The sequence below is a fragment of the Sapajus apella genome, unplaced genomic scaffold, assembly GCF_009761245.1.
Source record: "Sapajus apella isolate SASKATOON/1434 unplaced genomic scaffold, GSC_monkey_1.0 scaffold32, whole genome shotgun sequence".
NCBI classification, from domain to species: Eukaryota; Metazoa; Chordata; class Mammalia; order Primates; family Cebidae; genus Sapajus; species Sapajus apella.
In genome coordinates, this window is record NW_022436972.1 from 14921482 (window position 1) to 14940557 (window position 19076).

At 35.4% G+C, this 19076-nt stretch overlaps 1 protein-coding gene across 2 annotated transcripts in view; it reads left to right on the forward strand.

Moving 5' to 3' along the window:
* The window catches only part of INTS6 (integrator complex subunit 6), a 90898-nt gene that overhangs the window by 26867 nt on the left and 44955 nt on the right, over positions 1–19076 (forward strand). Inside the window, exon 1 of one of the 2 annotated variants that reach the window (XM_032294569.1) lies at positions 4945–5167. The exons of the other annotated variant lie outside the window; for it this stretch is intronic. The gene's annotated coding sequence lies outside the window, so the exon portion shown is untranslated. Of the gene's footprint in view, positions 1–4944; positions 5168–19076 lie in introns of those variants that run through there. 2 annotated transcript variants of the gene reach the window in all.

Below are 19076 nucleotides of genomic sequence, written 5' to 3' on the forward strand. Positions count from 1 at the left end.
ATTTGGCCTTTTTTTTAAAAAAATGGAGCTATTTCATAAAACTGGTTGTTTGCAGCATTTTCACTTATGAGGAGTGCATTAGAATAGGACTTTGAATTCTGATACATGAGGAAACTATATTGCTTACTTCCTTAGTAGTTACCTTTGATGTTGGTAAACAAACCTGTGTCCAAATACTCAGTACTGTTTGTTATGTTATATAACTGAGATGGCAAATGTTTTGGTAGAACCAATACATTATAATTAGAGATACTGAAAAAGATTTTCTTCTGATATCTGCAGATAATCCTCTCTAGTACTGCTTTGCAATGGAAAACTATTCTGTACTATGATTCCAGGAACATGTGGCTAACGAATATTGCTCAATAAAGGAGCCCAGAAGAAATCCTGCCAGTACTTTCTTAGTGATGAATCACATTCCAGGATAGTGTAGCAGTTATTTTTCTCTTCCTTGAAAGTGCTAATAGTAGTATTATCTTTCAAATATTGAGATTTCTATATGCTGGAGAGTCCTTCTATTATCTCTTTACCAATGTTATGATTGCCATGGAGGCTAACGTTGAGAAAGATATTTGCAGCCAAAGTAATCTGTTGAGAAGAGTTTTACTTTCTTATTAGCTATCCCAGCTTTTTGAGTCAAACTAGGACAACTACTTATATAACTTCTTGGGATAGATATTCAGTAAGAGCATGGGTTCATAGAGAGAGAATGAGTAGTCTCAGCTGTGTATTCAGATGGCTGTGGGTTGGGGTCTTCTATTCTAACTTGTCGGTTCTCAAAAATTGATGCAAAAGTCCACCATTCTTTGAGATATGGTTAATTCTAGGTAACGTAAATGGGTTTAATTTACTTTGACTGGCAAAGATTCATAATTATTATGTGCATTTAATTCTTAATGATTAAAAGACAGGCCAGAAATTTTTGAAATCTGTTTCTAATATCTGAAATGATTTAAAAATCACAGCTTCCTCCCCTACCTCCTATAAAATGTTTTTACTCACTAAAATCGTTAAAAGTATGTGCCAAAGGCTGTCAAAACTCTGATTTCATTGTGTAAAGACTTTTAAACATATATTTAAAATAGTTGGTTTTCCCAGGACACTTAGAAGTTTGGGGAACTTTCTCTTTTTAAGAAAGATCTGTAAGGAATTTTGAGGGATGCCACATTGGTATAATAGAAAATATCAAACATTTTATCTGTGTGTACGTGTGTTCGAATTTTCATGTTTATCTTGTAGTAGCCTCTTCATATTGATATTACTAGGGACTCAGGAACACTCTGAAGATTAGCTCTTGTCTTACTGATTTTCGATTCAGATGCTCTAAATATATGTATAACACTACTGTATGTGTTAGTCTCTGTCAATTCATCTTTCCAAGAACATTTAAAAAGAATTGTTGAATGTAGATCACTTGTATTTCTTTTTCTACTCATATTTTTGTCCCTGTTCTCTCAACTTATGGATTTATTACTGCTGGTATGTTATAGAAATATATACCTCTGCAGTTATTAGTAGTTTAAAAATATGTAATTATAATGCATAAAGAAGTTGATGAAATATTTCTATTTAATATTATAGTAAATTTGCAGAATTTACATTTGCAGTACTCTTACTGATATACTTTTTTTTCAAGATCATGTGGTAAGAAAGACTCTTGAGCACTTCTAGACAAACAAAACAATGGAGAAATTTAAAAGAAATGCTGGTTGATCGTTCTAAGGAAGCTGTATGGCTACAGTAACTATGCCGCTATCTAGAATTCTTTGTTACGATATAGGGAAATAGTTTTTATTTAGAGGGTGAAGCAATTTCACCCTGTGTTTATTAGCCTGTCAGAACCAACAAGCAATAAGAGATTCTATATATGTAAGGAAAATTTTATTTAGAGATGTTTCTGTTACTATCCAATTCTGGCTCATATATATAAATAAAGTACTGTGGTATTTAGAATGGTAGCTTTGAAATGGCTGCATCAGAATCACCTAGTATGCTTTATAAAATACACATGCCTTTGTTGTTCTTCTGGAAATTTTGTTTCAGCTGATCTGGGTAAGGACCTGGGAATCTGTATTTTTAGAGTGTCCCATGTGATTCTGATGTACAGTCAAATTTGGTAACTATCGTTTTAGAACACAATATAACCACAGTTTTTTTAAGCTACACAAAAAGCATGTGAAAATGAACAACTTCCACAAAACAGGTTAGAAAGTTAGAAATGTTGGCCGGGCACGGTGGCTCACGCCTGTAATCCCAGTACTTTGGGAGGCTGGGGCAGGCAGATCACCTGAGGTCAGGAGTTCAAGATCAGCCCGACCAACATAGAGAAACCCCATCTCTAAAAAAAAAAAAAAAAAAAAAAAGAAAGCTAGAAGTAGAAGTTTTTGACTTAGAAGGCCAGCAAAAAGTATTTTTTTAGGTAAAAAATAATTCTTGACCTTTAGAATTGTTAAATTTGGGAACGGGTTTCCAAGGGATATGGAACTGGCATTCTGTGGATATTTTTAATAGGATAATTTCTAATTTGCTTGATATATTTTATAATTTATATTGTAAATATATAAATATTATATAAATAGAAATATAAAACATATAAATGGAAATATATATATATAGAAAATATATAAATATATATATTTAGAATATGTATTCTAAAATATATCAAGCAAATATATATTGAATAGCCCCAAAAAATTCTGTGCTGACTGCAGTCAATCTGCAGTTACTGCTTAACATTATGCTGTGTTGAGGACTCTCCTTAGACCCCACATATGAGGAGAGAGGCTAAGAAGAGAGGAGCAGTTAATTTATATTATCTGTCATGTGTTTGTCCCTGGCTTAGGAATTTTTATCCAAAGGATTGTATAGTATTCTGGTATCCTTACTAAGCCATAATTCCTGATTTGGATGTCCATGTAATTAGCATTACACACACACACATCCCCCACCTTACCAAATGAGAGCAGTTTATAAAGAATTGGTGATAGTTGCACTTAATTTTCTAGACAGTTGCTACAAAAATACCCTTCCAGACTGAATTCTTTAGGTTTTGAATTATGAAAGTATATTTTAAATTAATTTAGCAACAGTTTTCCTTGTAATACATAGTAACTTTGGCTGTGTATAAGAATAGTGGCAGCTCCATACATTTATATTTAGTTCTATATTTATGTTCTAGGTACTGGGGACACACAGATGGAATTAAGCAAGGCTAGAAAACGTATTATCTTTGAAGACAGGCAAGTAAATAAACATTTGTAATACATTAAGATAAATCTCATGGCAGAAATAAACAGAAGGTTCTGAGACAGCATAAACAAAGGAGTAAAGTGTTGAGGGAAGAGTAAGGAATTGAGCCATGGCATTTCAGGAAGAGGAAACAGTATGCAAAGGCATGAAGACACGAAAACAGTGTATCAGGAAATTATAAATTTTTCACCTGGAGTATGGAAAATGTAGGTAAGAAGAGTAGATGCTTGAAATGTAGTTAGGGAGCAGATGATAGCACCCTAAAGAGACAGGACTTCATTCTGTTAGCATTCGCAGGGAAGGTACTGAAGATTTTAAGTAGGTGAGTCACATGATCAGATTTGCATTTTAGTAAAGTTACTGTGTTAGCAAGGTGAAAGAAGATGGACTGGAGAGTGGCAAGGTGAGAAGAGTTAGCAAACTACATGTAACAACCCAGAAGAAGATATGGGGAATGCCAAAACTTAGCTAGTGCTGGATAGGAAGGCAGAATTCTGAGAGGTTCAGTAGGTAAGCTAGGCAGGTTTTCAAAGATGATTTGGAGAAAAAAGGCAAAGTGTTTGACAGGAGTCCTGAATGTAGTGTCCATGCTTGGTTTGAAGAGAGTTCTGTGAATTTACTGACATCATATCTACACATTATCTATCTGCGTGCACGAACATTCTTCTGGGTAAAGAGATCCATAGCTTTAATCATATTCTCAAATAAGTAAAAATACACTGGTTTAGTATTATTTTCCACTTTCCAACTTGGGCATCTATGTGGATATTTGGTAATGTTGACTGAGATGTGGGTGATAAAAGGAGGAGAAAGGAAGATAAAGTAATTGACAAAGTATCACTACGTTTCAGGTAATGATGTTTTAAAGAGTTATAATTTAACATTTAAAACAATTACCTGAAAGACTTTCTTGCCTTTTAATGTTATGTTTTTGGAAAATATTTTGTATTTAAAAATTGAAATGAGCAGAATTTTATCTCTAGATAGTTAAAATTTTTTACTTTGAAGCAGATTTAAATAAGCCTTAAATCAGCTTTTAAAGTTTGTTTGAAATTTAAGAACATAATATGACCATTTAAAATTGCTTATTTCAAGCATCGAAAATTCTACAGAATGCTAGGTTAAGAGCAGTGTGTGTGTGTGTGTGTGTGTGTCTCTGTGTGTGTGTGTTACACTGTGTACTAGTGTCTTAAATTAGAGAATACTAGTCTAATTTTTTATTTAAGGCTATTCATAGATGGGCAGTCTTCTGTTAAACTTAGCCTGTTTGGGTGTTCATGCTTCTTCACGTCAGATTACAATTTTGAGAGAATGAAAATGTTGAGTATATGGTCTCCTGAACTATGGTGCACTCTTGTAAATAACCCTTAGGCTCTTAGCCATTTATAAATACCTTGATTATACTTATTTAGCTGTATTTCCATAGTTTTTATTTAATTTCCACTTCCAATTGTTCTTTTCAGATGTAATACAGTAGATATTAAACTTTTTAGACTTTTATGTTAGAAATAACCTTAGTGCAGTGACTAGAAAGACATTGAAACTATGTGCTTTACATCAAGGCAAGGCTGCATTTGGATCTAGACAAGGCTGTTTTGGTATATTTTTCCCCACGCTCTGTCTTTTCAGATTGAATTACTGATTTTCCCCCCTTTGTTTTGTTTGTTGTGGTTTTGATGTTTTTTTTCCTTTCAGCTAAAGGAGCAGCCCAGTGGTTTTCAAGAAGTGCCAAAGTGCACTGACTGTCTCATGATGACTGGTGCCTCAGGGAGGGTCATGATTCCTGGATACAGGATCGACCTGATCCTGGATGTCACTTCAAGCAGTCAGATCGTGGGGAAAAGTCTTGTCTAATGGCTAGCCTTCCTCAAAAGTCTGATGCTAGTCATGTCGGAAGGCCTCAGAAAAAGCCTTAAAGGTGAGCAGAGTAGAGTGTAGTTCTCTCTGGGGGCTGTGGCTATTTGTTGGAGAATCTGATTCAACATAGAATGACAACCCTTACTGATAAATCCAGGTTCAACTGGAAATTAACTTTGAGCTTATAAATTGGTTGATGATGATTATCAGACCCTGACTTTTGAGTTAGTAGAAGCACCTTGCTAAACTTAAGATCTATAAAGGGAGGGACTTGGTATTTCCTGGGGCTCTTCACAGCTTTAGGTTGGTATCTGTTGTCTTAGACAGAAATAGCCTTGCCATCATAGCTAAGGAACGCTTTGGTTACAAAATTGCATTTGGTTGTTAAGTATAGATAGTTGTTTTTTTTTTTTAATTTTGCTAGCAAGGTATTCTCTTGATTTGTATATTTATTAGATACCAATTATTTCTCAGGCAATTTGAGCTTCAGGGTTTGGAAGAATAAGTTTGCATTTGCTTTGTCTGTTATGATATACTTTTTTAAAAAAACATAGCTACCTTTGAACCAAGTTAGTATTTATGTAGGTCATATTTTATTGCATTCTGTTGAAGACTATTAGTACTACCTGCATCATTTAAATGACATTTTTAGCAACAGAAAAAGATTCTCTAGAGATATTTTGAGTATTTTGGAAAAGTTTAATTTTAGGCTTCTTTCTCTATGATTTGAAGAACTTACAGAACTCAGTTATTCATGTAATAACATTGATTGCTAATAACCTTGATTACTAAATTTAAGTAAACTCTAAAGCTTGTCCTAAGACTTAACTTTGTTTTTAAGTTGAACAACCTATACTAGTAAAGAAAAATAATAATAATAATACTGGGCATGTACCATTCCCAATGTATGCACATCTTTAAATATAGAAATTATATATATGACTACTGTATTAATATTATGTTGAAAACATATACAAGAATAGAACTTTAAAAAGATGATATGAAAACATTTATATAAAGGAAATTCTGATCTTTGCTTCTTGTATAACATGGATCATGATTTATATTAGGGGTCAGCAAACAGTTTCTTTGAAGGGCCAGATAGTGAACATTTTAGGTTTTTCAGCCTGTATGGTATCTGTTGGAACTACTCCACTGTTTAAGGACAAAAGAAGCCGTAGACAGTATGTCAAATGAATGAGTGTGGCTGTGTTCAATAAAATCTTATTTACAAAAAATAGGCTGTGGGCTGGATTTGGTTGGTGGACTATAGTTTGCTGTTCTCTGGTGTATACCCTGTGTTGTAGACTACTGCTTTGACCTTGGAGTTGTATTGTGCTACTTCTGTTAGATCCTTTTCACATTAGTTTTATAGAGTGGACTTTATGGAATTGATTTTTCTTCCTTTATGAAGAGGGTAGAATACCACTAATAGAGTGTATTCAGTTAACAGTGGAATTTCAGACACAGGGTTAGGTGTTGCTCATGACTTTGGTATGAGAGGCACAGTTATGGCATAGTGTAAGAAGTAACATGATTAAAGCACAAGCTAGTAAGATGGTACCATTGAGAAAGTAAGGCCGGAGCTGGCTCTGGGAAATGAGTTGGATTTTGAAAGGTCAATTCAAGTTTGTGAAATAGATGGTTGCAGAGATATAAAGGTCACCAAAGAGAGTTTGGGAGAACTGTGTTTACCTCAGTATTGATAGCTGGCAAAGTATTCAAGAAAAACAACAGCAGGAAATGAAACACCCATCCTGTATTCTCTGCCAAGGAGCTTAGACTTTGCCTTATAGATTGATGGGAACCATTGAAGAGATTTTAGTAGAGGAGAAAATTAATAGATTTGCATTTTAGAAAAATAGTGGTAGTAGTGTGGACTATACAGAGTAGGTTTTTTGGCAACTCATCTGTTTTTACTTCCTCATAAAAGAGGACATGATTGTTTGTAGGTTGATCTATACCAGGCATAAAATTAAGAATTTTGGAATGCTATTTAGTAGGAAAAAGGAATGAACTGGTGACATACTACAACCTGGATGAACCTCAAAAACATTATTCTCGATGCAAAGGACCTCATATAGCATGATTCCATTTATATGGAATGTCCATAAAGTCTATTAGTGTTTGCCTGGGGGTGTTTGGGAGACTGACTGCAAATGGGCACAAGGGATCTTTTTAGGATGTTGGAAGTGTTCTAAAACTGCATGGTGGTAATGGTTGTACAATTGTGTAAGTTTACTAAAAATCATTGAATTGAACACAAAATTGATGAATTTTATGGTAGATAATTATACCTCAATAAAGTTGTTAAAAAATAAGAAAGACTTTACCTTTGTAGTTTGTTGGGGTAAAATTTTGTTGAATAAAGTATTTCCATATTGCAGGTTGTCAAATGATTGCTCTTTCCTCTGAACAAATATTGACCTTAAACTACTAGTAGTGAAAAAAAGTTTTGGTTTTTTAAGACTTGAAGGTTACACATTGTAACTGTGGAGTGTAACGATAGAAATTACCAATAAATAATCAGGTTGGTATTAAGTTTTATAGAACTCATTTTGATTTTAATAATTTTTTTGAGACAGGGTCTTGCTTTATTGCCTAGGATTTATTAATTTTCCTTTCCTTAGTAAATATGAAGAAAACCTTCATTGCTTATATTGGATAATCGTATTAAAATTAGAAATAGCCTAAGGGAAATTTACCTTTTTTTTTTTTTCCAAGGAAACATAGTAAAGAAAAAGCTGATATGTGATGGTTTTAAATGTATAAATTGTTTCCTCATAATCTTAGCAGTTGTAGGAAATGAATAAAAAGAATACAAGACAATTGGGAAATGGTTAATTTCATTCAACAAATGTGTATTTAGGGCCTACCATGTGCCTAGGCACTGTTCTTAGAAACAGATTGTGAAGGACTCTTACTATATTACTTTCTTTTATTCCTGGCTACCAAAATAATATAGGAGGTTGAGCTTAATCATTTTTTTAAAAATGTGTAAACTTTAATGTATAACTATTGTTTACAAGGTATTTTTACATCTCATGTAATTCTCAATTCTGTGACAGTGAGGAAGATGTCTTAGTAAGGCTGATTCCTACCTAAGAGACAGAGCTAGGACTTTACTGTTTTTTTTTTTTTTTCTTCCCTTTTTCCAAGTCCATTGCTGTTTACATTCTAGTGTGGGATTAAAAGTAAAAAAATAAAAAAAAATAAAAAATAAAAAGCAACTGTATTGTACCACATAAAGACAGTCATATAGGTCAATGAGATAGAATTGAGAGTCTAGCAGTAAGTCCCATACATTTTTATAGTCAGTTTTTGACAAGAGTCAAGACAGTTTACTGAGAAAAGAGTAATTTTCTGGCTGGAGGCGGTAGCTCACACCTGTAATCTTAGCACTTTGGGAGCCTGAGGCAAGTGGATTGCCTGAGCTCAGAGTTTGAGACCAGCCTAGGCAACATGGTGAAACCCCAGCTCTACTAAAAAATACAAAAAATTAGCCTGGTGTGGCAGCATGTGCCTGTAATCCCAGCTACTCCGGAGGCTGAGACGGGAGAATTGCTTGAACCCAGGAGGCAGAGGTTACAGTGCGCTGAGATCGTGCCATTGCACTCCAGCCTGGGCAACAGACTGAGACTGCATCTAAAAAAAAAAAAAAGAAAAATGATTTTCTTAGCACGTGGTTTTGGGCCAGCTTAATATACATTCCCATGCAAAAGAATGAAATTGAACCTCTAATTTGTATACAAAAATTAGATCAAAATGGGTCAAAGACCCAAATATAAGGGCTAAAACTTAGAAGAAAACAGGCTTAATCTCCCTGACCTAGGATTAGGCAAGTTTTATACCTGACACCAGAGCACAAAATAAAAATAGACGGATTAGACTTCACAATTAAAAACTTTCGTTTCAAAGGATACTATCAAGAAAGTGAAAAGATAGTAACAGAATGAGGGAGAATATTTGCAAATAATTTATCTGTGAAGAGCATGATATCCAGAGTATATAAAGAAATATAACAGCATACACACACACACACAAAACAATTTAAAAATGGTGAAATAATTTGATTAGACATTTCTTCAGAGAATATATACAAATAGCTAATAAGTACATGAAAAGATGCTCACCATCATTAATCATGAGGGAAATGCAGATTATAATCATAATGAGATACCAGTTTATACCTGCTATGACATAAAATAAAAAAGATGGACAATTACAAATGCTGATGAGAATGTAGAGAAACTGTAACCCTCATACATTGCTAGTGAGGATGTAAAATGATGCAGCTGCTTTGGGAAATAGTTTGGTGGTTCTTCTAAAAGTTAAACATGGAGTTACCTTATGGTAACTACAATAATTCTATTCTGGGGTGTATACCTAAAGAAGGAACATGTCTACACAAAAACCTATAAGTGAACATCATATTAGTGTCATTCGTAATAGCCAAAAGGTGGAAACAACCCAAATGCCCATTACCTGATAAATGGATAAACAAAATGTGGTATATCCATACAATGGAATGTTACTCAGACTTAAAAAGTAATAAAATTCTCTCACATAGTGCAACACAGATGAACCTTGAAAACATACTAAGTGAAAGCCAGACACAAAAGGCCACTTACAGCAAGTTTCCATTTATATACAGTGTCTAGCATAGGCAAATCCACAGAAGCAGAAATAAGTGGTTGCCAGAGGCTTGGGGTAAGGGTAGGATGCCAATGTATATAGATAGAGTTTCCTTTTCAGGTGATCAAAATGTTCTGAAATTAAACAGTGGTGATGATTGTACAACTCTTGACTTCCTGATTCAGCCATTCTAAATAAATGAAATGAACCAAATGGAAGAACTTGTGTTTTTACTCTTACACAGTCACACTATTTTCCTCTCTGGTACCTATCTTTATTTCCTTTTGCAACAAATTTAGACATCATTTCTATTATCTTCTTCCCTACCTCCTTTTTTTTCCTTTCTTTCTTTTTTTTTATTTTTATTTTATTTTATTTTTTTTTTTTATTTATTATTTTTTTTTTTTAGACAGAGCCTTGCTCTGACACCAGGCTGGAGTGCAGTGGTGTAGTCCCAGCTCACCGCAATCTCTGCCTCCTGGTTCAAGTGATTCTTCTGCCTCAGCCTCCCAAGTAGCTGGGACTACAAGTGCACACCACCACACTCGTCTATTTTTTGTATTTTTTAGTGGAGACAGAGTTTCACCATGTTGGTCAGGATGGTCTTCATCTCTTGACCTCATGATCTGCCCACCTTGGCCTCCCAAAGTGCTGGGATTACAGGTGTGAGCCACCATGCCTGGCCCTCCCTACCTCCTTTTAAATCTATTACAGTCTGGCTTTTGATTCCACCTTTGTTAATAAGATCACTAATAACCTCCTTATCTTCCAAATCCACATTTGCTTTTTCATTTTTTTTGGTGATATTTTGCCAGCACTGTTGAACACTCTTTTTTAAAGCTTCTCTTGACTTCTTTGTTTACACTTTCCTGGCTCTCCTTTGGCTTTTTGTTTTGTTTTAATCTCTGTCCTTGACCTTAGTTTATTTGCCTATCCCCAAATGTTACTTGTTTAATCTTAGATTTTCTTACATGTTCACCGACACACTCTTGGACAATTTCATTCATTCCCATGACTTTATCCATGTTCATGTGCACAGAAGTATTTGTCCTAAAAGGCTTGGTGACTCAAACTCTCAAATAGTTTGTCAAATATTAATAATTATGTGTCACTGTACTAGTCCATTTTCACACTGCTGGTAAAGACATACCTGAGACTGGGCAATTAATAAAAGAAAGAGGTTTAATGGTCTTAAAGTTCTATGTGACTGGGGAGGCCTCACAATCCTGGTGGAAGGCAAGGAGGAGCAAGTCATGTCTTATATGGATGACAGCAGGCAAAGAGAGAGCTTGTGCAGGGAAACTCCTGTTTTTAAAACCATCAGATCTTGTGAGACTTATTTCCTATCATGAGAACAGCATGGCAAAGACCCACCTCCATGATTCATGATTCAGTTACCTCCCACTGGGTTCCTCCCACAAAATGTGGGAATTACAATTCAAAATGAGATTTGAGTGGGAAAACAGCCAAACCATATCAATCACCATTATTATTATTATTGTTATTATATAAAAAAATACGTAAATGTGATAAAATATAAACCTTGTGTGGATCTAGATGAATGGGACCCTGCAGCTGATAGTACAATCACTGCAACTTTTCTGTGAGGTTGAAATTTTTCAAATAGAGAGATTTTTAAAGAATTTTTTTTTAAGTGAACAATTCTGTGCTTTAAAAAAAAAAACTCTCATACTTGTCAGGGTATTAAGTTGCTATAGCAGAAAGCTGTGGTTCTTTGTGAGTTTTTTATATATTCTAGGATAGGGAGATCTGTTTCGTATACCTTTTTTCCACTGTATCATTTCAGTTTGGATATTCTTGACTTTTGAATTGTTCTTGGAAATAATTAGAAAAAATTAGGGATTGAGATTGTTGGAGGGTGAAACCATAGGGAGAGGAAGGAAGTTGAGGAATTCAATCTTGAGTCTTTGAAGTACATATACTTCAAAGACTCAAGATTGTGTGTGTGTATATATATATGTATATATATATATATATATATATATATATATATATGTGTGTATGTGGAAGGAAGAAACTGTGTGTGTGTATGTATATATGTATGTATATGGAAGTTCCATGTATACATATATATACACCCACAGAGAGAGACACACACTTCCATATATATTATATATATATAATATATATATAAGTTCCATACACACACACACACACACACACACACACACACACACACACATATACACATACATACACACACACGGAAGGAAGAAACTGAAATGAGTCTATAAAGGTGTGATACCACTTACATATTTTCTTGTTATTATCTATTATGTTATGAATAGGACCTGCGGCTGTATTACATTTGAGAAACAGGATTTAAGAAATACCCACTCAGTTTTACCAAAAATGTTAAAATTTTATTTGCTTTTAAAAAAAGGTTTTATTAAGCTTATTTTCCATTTACATTATCCAAGTAAATCTGAATAATTGGGACTAGAGTGGGACTAGGTGTTGGAGTGACCACCTTTTCATTTATTAAATCATAGAAGGATTTAGCATAAGTTTACTTACAATGTGTGCTTTCCTGCCCTTAACACACATACAATGCCTCTTTGAATGCATATTTTCTGCAACAAAGAAAAACAAATTGACAAACATCTAGTTGAAACTTCAAGGATTCTGAAAAGCATCTGGCAAGGTATATTTTTTGGGATATTGGTTCAGCTTCTCTACTGGGGACAAAAATAGCTGATTTTAAAATACAGAAGGCTTTTCCTTTCATATCAAAGATAGAACTGGTTAGTAGTTAGGGAGGTGGGGTGGTTCTGCTCCAAGCTATTGTCTAAGGTTCCAGGTTTCTTCTACTTTTTGCTCTTTGCTTTCATCTGAATGGTTCATGCTGGTTTTACAGCATATGGTACAACTGGATTTCAGCCTGTGGGAAAGAGTAAAGAGTGTAGAAGGCACACAGCTTCCTAATATAAGCATGAGCTAAAACATAAATGACAGTTGCAATGAGAGTCCATCAACTAGAATTTGGCCACACTTAGCTCTGAGGCAGAGTGGAAACAAATCCCTGGTTTGGTGGCTGTGAGTCCAGTTAAAATTTGGGGGGTTAATTAGTAGAAGGAAGAAGGAGAGACTAGATGTGGAGGGACAGTTATCAGAAATTAAAGGGGTGGTAAAGAAAGTAAGCTTGAAAGCTTCTTTGCTTTCTAGTGTGACAGCTTGTTCTAAGCTTATCTTGTATATTTTTGCTTCAGGCCTGAAATCAGGTCAGGTTCCATGTATTAGGACATGGTATATGGAGACCATAGCATAGGTTTTTGAAAAGGGTGATCATTGCCATTGAGTTTCGTCATTTTCAGGCTTTTTTGGTACAGAACTAGGAAATTTTTTTTTCTAAAAGAGAAAATAGGTCATGAGTTCATACTACTATTTCCATTTGACTTTTAAGGTAGGTGTTTAAAATGTACTGGTTAAGAATGTGTTTCTGTCATAAAGACCAAAGTTTGATTCCTGGTTCTGTAACTTATTAGAGGTATTATTTTTTTTGCTCATTTTGAGTTTGAGTTTTCTCATGGGGATAATAATAACTACATCTCATGGTTGTCATATGATTAAATGAGATAAGTGCTCAGCAATTTTTACTGATTTTATTATTCTCTATCACAATGCAAAAAGGAGAGACACCTAATTCTTCTGAAAGGGGTTAGAGAAGACTTGCCCTTGAAGGTAACACTTGTGCCATCAGGGAAAATTGAGTTTTAAGTGGGTTATGGAGGGTTAGTGAGAAGAAATATCCAGATAAGGGACCCAGCAGGGGCTTGATCTGCATTTGTCAAGGCTGGTGCATGTGATTCTACTTTGACCCTTTAAAAAATATATATATATATATATTTTTTTTTTTTCTTATACTGTTTATCATAGTGTATAATTAAATAGTAGTTTGTGTGCTTATTTGCTTCCTGTCTGACTGCCTTTCTGCCCGGCAGTGACAAGGAAGTACTAATCCTGTCTGTCTGTCTTTCTTTCTTTTTTTTTTTTTTTTTTGAGACAGAGTTTCACTCTTGTTACCCAGGCTGGAGTGCAATGGTGCGATCTCGGCTCACCGCAACCTCCGCCTCCTAGGTTCAGGCAATTCTCCTGCCTCAGCCTCCTGAGTAGCTGGGATTACAGGCACGCGCCACCATGCCCAGCTAATTTTTTGTAGTTTTTTTTTTTTTAGTAGAGACGGGGTTTCACCATGTTGACCAGGATGGTCTCAATCTCTTGACCTCATGATCCACCCACCTCAGCCTCCCAAAGTGCTGGGATTACAGGCGTGAGCCACCGCGCCCGGCTCTAATCCTGTCTTTCTTTTTGATTACCATTATACCTCCAGTGCCTGCCACATAGTTGACTGTTTATTCACCCTGAATAAAATTTTTAAGCATTTATAAATACCACAGAGTTTCACATTTGATTATATACATAAATAATTATGCATTTATTTCAGTGTTACCTACCGAGGATTGCCTACTAGTTGATCTAGTTTCTTCCAAGTCAATAACTTTAATTACTCTGGAGATTTTTGCACACTTAATAGCATTAGTTCTTTATTGAAAGAGTAAATGAATGGATTTGCTGGTGTTCCGGTCTGTTTGGATCAGGTTCTTATCCACAATATGGATATACTGGTATGTTGTGAAATGTGTGCCAAGTAATTTGTTGTTAACAAGAGTTTGAAGTACTTCAGGAATCCCTCATAATGAAAGCACTCTGATGTTTCCATTTTGTTATGTTGCCTTAAGAGGGAGAGAGCTATGCATATAGATTATTCTCCCAAGAATTACCTCTAGTATTCCCATTGGGGAGAGAGAGTTCATGAGGGCTTGTGAGCCTCAGCACCTCTAGGCATGCATCTTTTGTGTCCCTGTGGAAAGATTCAGAATGAGAATTCTCACCTGGATCTTTAGGGAAGTATTCTGAGAAAGGAGGCAGCATAATACAGTATAAGACACTAGATCCTAAGTCAAATGGTATTTGCATTCTAGATAGAGCCTTTTCTGGTTTGGCTACTAAATACATAACACTCAAATTTTGCATATTTTTATTTTTGTTATTGTTATTGTTCCCTTTGTTGAGGTATACTTTATATCTAATAAAACATAGCCGTTTCAAATGTAAAAGTTCATGAGTTCTGACAAATGTAAGTAATGCATTTAATACTACAATAATGATGTAAAATATATGTTACTCCAAAGAAATTTTCTCATGCCCTAGTGTAGTTCCTATCACCCTCCCTTGACAACAGCAGACCTGCTTTCTGTCGCTATAGTTTTGTCTTCTCTAGAATTTGGAATTACACAGTGGACCACAAAAAATTATATACTATAAAAGACTATACACTGCATAATATGGGGCTGGCTTTTTTGACTTAGCATAATGTTCTTGAGATTCATTCTTGTTGCATATGTCAGTAGATTGTTCCTTTTTATTGCTGAGCAGTATTTCATTGTATGGCTAGTACAGTTTGCTTATCCATTCACCAGAAGGAACATTTGAGTTTTTTGACTATTATAAATAAGCTACTGTGAACAATTGGTGTACAAGTCTTTATTATAGACCTACGTTTTATTTTTATTGGGTGTATACCTAGGAGCATAATTGGTTGGTCATATGTCAAGCATATATCTAACTTTATAAGAAACTGCCAAATTGTTTACTAAAGTGTACTATGTTGTATTCCCACCAGGAATGCATGTGAGGCCTAGTTGCTCTATATCTTTCCAACACTTGAATTTTTTCAGTTTTTAAAGTTTCATTATCTCTTTTTGGTTTTAGTTTGCATTTCCCTAATAAGTAAATATACTGACAATCTTTACATGTACTTTTTTTTTTTTTTTTTGAGATGGAGTCTTGCTCTGTCGCCCAGCTGGAGTGCAATGGTGCGATCTCCGCTCACTGCCACCTCCGCCTCCTGGATTCAAGTGATTTTCCTGCCTCAGCCTCCTGAGTAGCTGGGAATACAGGCGCCTGCCACCATGCCTCGCTAATTTTTGTATTTTTAGTAGAGATGGGGTTTCACCAGGTGGCCAGGCTGGCCTCCAACTCCTGACCTCAGGTGAACCACCCGCCTCAGACTCCCAAAGTGCTGGGATTACGGGCGTGAGCCACTATGCCTGGCCCATGTGCTTATTTTCTGTCTGTATATATTTGGTGAAGTGAGTGTCCTGACCTCTTGGCTGTTTTTTATTGGGTAGTCTGTCTACTTATTAAGGAGTTATAAGAATTTTTTACATATTCTGGATAGGATACAAGTTCTTTATTACATATATGTTTTTTCAAATATTTTCTCCAAGTTTCTAGCTGCCCTTTTATATTTTATAGTGTCTTTTGAAGAGTAAAGTTTTAAATTTGTTTTTTCTTTTTAGTTTGTGTTTTCTGAGTCATATTTAAGAAATATTTTCCTAACCTGAGATTACTAAGGTTTTTCTCCTGTATTTTCTCTAAGGAGTTTTATAGTTTGTGCCCTTTTAAGAGTCATGTAGAATTTCTGTGTATGATGGGAGGAAAGTGTTGAGGTTCATTTTTGGCATATGGATAATTAATTGTATTGTATCAGCATTGTTTACTGGAGAGATTATCCTTTCCTCATTGCTGAAGCATCTTTGTTGAGTCAGCTAGCCACGTTTTTGTGTGTCTGTTTCTGGACTTCCTGTTCTGTTTTGTTGATAACTATGTCTTTGGCAATACAACATGGTCTCAACTACAGTGGTTTTAAAATGAGTCTTGAAATTATTTAGTTAAGTCTCCAACTTTGCTTTTATCAAAATTGCTTTGTTTATTCTAGGTCCTTTGAGTTTACATGTAGATTTAGAATCAGGCTTGTTAATTTTTTATAAAAAAGCCTGCTGCAATTTTGATTAAAATTACATTGAGCGATCAGTTTGAGGGAAACTTGACACTTTTTACATTATTGGTTATTCTGATCCATGACCATGGCATATTTCTCAGATTTAAGTCTTTGATTCTGTCAGCAATATTTGTAGTTTTCAGTTGTCAGTTTATACATATGTTAGGATATCTATGGTATATATTTTTTTACCCCTGGAGTCTCCCTCTGTCACCCAGGCTGGAGCGCAGTGGTGCAGTCTTGGCCTACTGCAACCTCCGCCTCCTGCGTTGAAGCCTCAGCTTCCAAGTAACTGGGACTACAGGTGTGCGCCACCACACCTGGCTAATTTTTGTACTTTTAGTAGAGACAGATTTTCACCATGTTGGCCAGGTTGGTCTTGAACTTCAGACCTCAAGCTATCTGCCCAACTCAGTCTCACAAAATGCTGTGATTATTGGTGTGAGCTGCTGTGCCTGGCTCAAATTATACTTTTCAAACTATAGGTGCTAGAAAGGTCAAGATTATAAGCACACGTTATAAAATATGACGTGATGCTCTGCTTAACTTCTAATGGCCAAAGGAGTTTAGTAGACTCACTCTGGGGAAGGCTTAGACTCAAACTCTGTGATACTCAAATGCTATGAAGCTATGATATGGAAGAAGAAAGGGATATGCAGCTGCCTAGATAATTTTATGCTATTGGAAAAATTTTTATGCACAATTTAATGTTAAATTTGGGGAAACAAATATATTAAATTGATGATACAACTTAGAATTTAAGTTATACGTTTGTTGGGGGATTAAATAAGATAATTAAAGCAAGATAACTCATTGAATGAAGACTTGTCACATTATAAGCATTCAGTAAATGACGAATTATCAATCTCTGAACTTGTGTGATTATGGGCAATATTTGGTGTGGTCAATAGGTCTTTAAGCTTTTTTTCCTCTCCCTACTTTCTATCAAAAAAGGCATTATTATTTTTTAATACAACCTGTTTTCACAATTAGGTACATAAATAACATACTACAGAAGATTTCTGTTGATGTTTTTGAGCTTGAGGCATTAAGTGCCCTCAGTTACTTGGAAAAATAGTGGCTCTCCAAAATGAGTCAAAGCTTTTCTTTTATAATTTTTAAGTTTCCTTGCCAGTGTGCTTTAAATTAACCTTCTGACTTATTAATGAAACTCAGTGACTGGGTGCAGTGGCTCAGGCCTATAATCCCAGCACTTTGGGACACCAAGGAGGGTGGATCACCTGAGGTCAGGAGTTTGAGAACAGCCTGGCCAACATAGTGAAACCCCATCTCTGCTAAAAATAGAAAAAGTTAGCCAGGCATGGTGGTGGGTGCCTGTAATCTCATCTACTTGGGAGGATGAGGCAGGAGAATTGCTTGAACCCGGGAGGCAGAGGTTGCAGTGAGCTGAGATCGTGCCACTGCACTCCAGCCTGGGCAACAAGAGCAAAACTCCGTCTCAAAAAACAAACAAAAAAACCCACCAATACAATTTATTCTAGTTTAAATGTTTTATGTAGATTCTGAATAATTTGGGCTATTATTTAACAGTTATCTATAGTTATATTTTAACATTGATAATGTTATTGTACTTTTTTTTTTTTTTTTTTTTTTTTTTTTTTACCGAGTCTCACTCTGTTTCCCAGGCTGGAGTGCAGAGGTGTGATCTTGGCTCACTGCAGCCTCAGCCTCCCAAGTAGCTGGGATTACAGGCATGTGCCACCACGCCCAGCTAATTTTTGTATTTTTTAATACAGACAAAGTTTTTCTACGTTAGCCAGGCTGGTCTTGAACTCCTGGCCTCAAGTGTTCCACCCTCCTCAGCCTCCCAAAGTGCTAGAATTTAGGTGTGAAGCACTACGGCTGGCCATACGGTATAGAAACACACTCTTCTGGTGTATGTATGTGTCTATTTGGAACTTAGTTTTGTAGTCTTTTTTTAAAATCATACTTTATGTATAGTTATAGTACCTTGTTATCTTTGTGAACATGTTAAATCAGTACTATAATAGTTGAGGTAGATAGAACATTAGGGCCTTAGAACATACCATATTCTATATTTTTTCCTCTGTATTTGTTTTTAGTATTGGTCCCTGGATTTTTGCTTTTATGAGTCTGTTTCTTTCATTTTTATTGTTTTTGTTATCAATCATCCTAGTGCTTTTTTAAATGATTGCATCAGCTTTCTAGCTTGTCTTGGCTGTTCTCAGTCTGTGCTACGTGTTGCAAAATTATTTTAAAGCATACCACTTGAGCGTATTACTCTACTGTTCAAAATGCTACATTGCTTCCCATTGTCTACTAGATTGCTCAGTGCCCTTCACACTTAGCCAGTCACATTATTATTTATTCATCCATCCATTTATTCATTCAGCCATATTTATTAGCTTCTTCTGTGAACCAGGCAGGATGCTAGGCTCTGAGGATAAAACAGTGAGCAAAAACAAAAAAGAGCCCTGCCCCATGGGTC